This window comes from Rhineura floridana, chromosome 15, assembly GCF_030035675.1.
Source record: "Rhineura floridana isolate rRhiFlo1 chromosome 15, rRhiFlo1.hap2, whole genome shotgun sequence".
Lineage (NCBI taxonomy): Eukaryota > Metazoa > Chordata > Lepidosauria > Squamata > Rhineuridae > Rhineura > Rhineura floridana.
The window spans coordinates 20,011,670-20,015,461 of record NC_084494.1 but is presented as its reverse complement, the minus strand read 5'-3'; the positions used below and the strand labels follow the sequence as shown (position 1 = coordinate 20,015,461).

The 3,792-nt window shown below is 44.8% G+C and overlaps 1 pseudogene; it reads left to right on the top strand.

Moving 5' to 3' along the window:
- The first annotated feature begins 206 nt into the window (after positions 1 to 206).
- Positions 207 to 326, top strand: LOC133371089 (5S ribosomal RNA; annotated as a pseudogene).
- The last annotated feature ends 3,466 nt before the right edge of the window (positions 327 to 3,792 follow it).

The following is a 3,792-nucleotide window of genomic DNA, read 5'->3' as shown; positions in this document are numbered from 1 at the left end:
GGTTCTTGTTATGCATTCACATTAAAAAAAAAGTTTCCTTCCGTTAATTTAGAAAAAATAGAGGTCTGCATACTTGGGGAGTCCTTTGAGTATGCAGAAACCACCTAATTATTTCAGGGTGGCCCAGTTGCACTTCCGCAAAAGGCAGTGCCCCACCCAAATTGGCTGCTGCAAGAAGGCCAGGGGATTAGATGGCTTTAAGAGGGGATTAGAACACATACTACCCTGAACGCACCTGATCTCGTCTGATCTTGGAAGCTAAGCAGGGTCAGGCCTGGTTAGTACTTAGATGGGAGACTGCTGGAGAATACCGGGTGCCGTAGGCTTAGAGGAAGGCAATGGTAAACCACCTCTGAATACCTCTTACCATGAAAACCCTATGAATATATCCAAATAAGATTCACAGGGTCGCCATAAGTTGTAATTGACTTGAAGGCATATAACAACAAGAAGACCACTTTGTGGAGGATAAGGCTATCATTGACAGTCACAGGTAATCACAGTAGCTGTTTGCAACCTGAACCAGAGACAGCACGCCTCTGAGTGCCAGTAGCTGGGGAACGTGAGCAGGAGAGGGTTATTATGCTCCTGTCTTGCGTTAGGCTTCCCAGAAGCATATGACTGGCTACTGTGGGAACAGGATGGGCCTTTGGTCTGATCCAGCAGGACTCTTCTCCAATGGAGCCTGGTCCTTTAGGGCAAATGGAGCACTGCCCCACCAATCTCAGCCTACCCTCAGCCCAGCCCCCACCCATATGCCTTCCTATTTACAACAACTCCAAGGGGATATCACTGTCTTATCAGCTTCCTCCTCCTCCTCTTCAGTCTCAATATTGCCCTTGTAGAACTCAGCAGGGAGAACGACAGGAACAAAACTAGCCAGTCACCACAGGCTCTTCTTTTGTATTAGATGGATTGATAATCCTTGCATAATTCTTAGCGGACACTTCAAACACATAGAACACAAGGGAACCAAAATGACAATTATCAGCAGAGTAAGTGGCACAGGATTATGAACCGTTCAAGCTGCCTCTTTCCTTCAGTGGTGAGCATCATTCATAGCCTTACCTCTGGGCTGTTTTGCTGCCAAAGTAAGCATACCTAGGCCATGCTAAAATCAACACAAATAATATGGGAGGATTGTGGCAGAATCAGGGGTGTAGTCCAGAGTCTCAGGGGTTCTAAGACCCATTTCCTTTTTGGGAACCAGGTCCCAGCAGGGTCCCTATGTCTCTGGCATCCTATGAGCCAATCAGCATGAAAGGGGAGTGTGTTAGCTGCTGAGAAGGGCCTTCTAACTTGCTTCCTTGTCATTTCCTGATGATTGGAGCCAATCAAAGTGAAAAGAGCTTCTATTAGGTCCTACTTCAAAAAGCCAAGTTGTGGTGAGTGAGAAGCCTGTAATTGCAGAAAAAGAGACAATGAATCCTGATGATAGCATCCCATCTACATCATAAAGCAGTTTGGTAGCAGCAGGACATCAACGTGTAGTCACTGAATTCAGTAATTCAAGCAATATCTCTGACAGTAAGAAAGGACAGTCAAATGTGACAGTGACAAAGAAGCAGACAGCTGTATTCAATAATCTGATTATTCTGTAGTTTTAGATGATTGTATAATTTTAGAAGGGAGCATGGCTGTGATTATTATGAAGGGACACTGAACTTCTGAATTTGCTACTACACTACTGGGCAGAATAAAAAAATATGCATATGCTTTTAAACCATGATTTTATTCAACAATGTCTGCCTTTAGTGTAAACACCCAATTAATGAAATACTTACCTAGACTTTTATTGCCATTGAATCCTGCAGTTATATGGCCATGCAAAATTACATCTACAAGGCTGGCCCTTGAGGAAATTAATCACTCAATTTAGGGCTCTTGCCAAGTGGAGGAAGTCCAACCAGACAAGTTTGGATGTGGTGATCTTGCAATCAGAGTGAAAAGGCTATTGGTTTCCTAAAGGGATTTTAAGAACAGAGATCTATGACTGAATGAAGAGCTGGAGTCTAGCAAGCAGAAATTCATGTAAGTCGCTTAGAGACCTTGCTAACAAGTGACAAAATAATAACAACATATTAGAGTTGTCAGACTTGCCTTCATTTGTGGGGGAAATACACATTTATTAGAATGGAGGTTGCCAACCCAGGGCCCATGGATGCCATGACAACTGTGGAGGCCTTCACTGGCCCCAGACTCTGAACTTTCATTTTTAAAAAGTAAGTCTCCAGCCCACCTAGACAGAAAGTTATGAAGCACAATGTACAGGTAACCTTCTAAGCAACATCTGTGAAATAAACCAGCTTGGCTGCTCCCCGTATCATTGGAACCAAGTGCTAATGAGTCAGAGCTGTCATTGATAAGTGAGTTGTTTAGACAGCAGGCAATAAAAGAGCTTCTGTTTTTCCCTTCCCCTTTATTGCACTTTTCCTGCTTCTCTCTTATTTTCTAGCAGCCCTTAGAATCTCTGTAGTTTGCCCTTCCTTTTTATCCTAGCAACCAGGATACAGCAGGGTTCGTCTGAGATCAGGTACTTCCTAGAACAGGGGTTGCCAACCTTTTTGGACCAGTGGACACATTTCAAATTCTGAGAGAGTAATGTGGGTGGACTCCTCTGCCCAAATGGCAAATGCAAAATGTGAAAACTTTGCAAAAAGGCTTCAGCATGTCTTCTGTTGTGCTGGAACTGGAACTGATGTCTAGGCCCTCAGAACTCTCCCCAGGCAACAACACCCTTCACTGGCCATGGTTCGTACCCGAAATGTTTTTGACTGGCTAAAATGTGTCCTTGAACTCTGATGATGCCTGTTCCTTGTCTGGATGGAGGACAGAGAGGGGTGTGTGATTGTGTGAGCCAGCTGTAACAAGATAAAAAATTACATTCGTAACTCTGACCTCTGGCCTTGCTCACCACTGGCATGTGGTCCTCAGAAAGTTGTCCAGAAGGAAATGTGGCCCTCAGGCTGAAAAAGTTCACCATACCTGGGTTAGAGTATTAGACTAGGACTGGTGAAAACTGATTTCAAATCTCTACTCAGCTGTAAAGCTCACAGGGTAATCCTGGATCACCCACATACTGTCTCAGCCTAACCTACCTCGTGGGATTGTTGTGCAGCTACAATTCTGGGGAACTGTGCTTCTTTCAGAAAGGTGGAATAAAAATGTAATAATGAAATAAACTGCCATCCTCCTAGGTGGCAGATGGCTCTCAGCTAGAAAGGAGTGCAGCCAAGAGGGAATGTACACAACCAAATAGCTTGGGGGATTGGTATGTCAAAGAATCAGAGAGAAAATGTGGACAGGGGTTTGAACCAAGCGCAAATGAAGAATGCGGGCTTCAAGAAATTATAATGTAACAGCCTCATTCATCACCAATGGAGGAAGCTCCCTTACATCAGGTTTGAACGTTTGTTGCCACATTTTAAGGATGTTGACCAACTGGGGTGTGTGCAGAGGAGGGCGATTCAGACTGAGAGGGTCTGGAAGCCAAGTCCTGTGAGGAACAGTTGAAAGAACTGGGGAAGGAGCCATAGCTCAATGGCAGAGCATCTGCTTTGCATGTAGAAGGTCCCAGGTTCAATCCCCAGTGTCTCCAGGGAGGGCTGGGAGAGACCCCTGCCTGAAACTCGGGAGAGACACTGCCAGTCAGTGTAGACAATACTGAGCTAGAAGGACCGATGAGTCTGACTCATGATCAGGCAGCTTCCTACGTTTTGCCTGGAAAAGAGAAGATTTGCAGGAGTCATGATAGCTGTCTTCACATATTTGAAGGGCTGTCATATTCAAGAT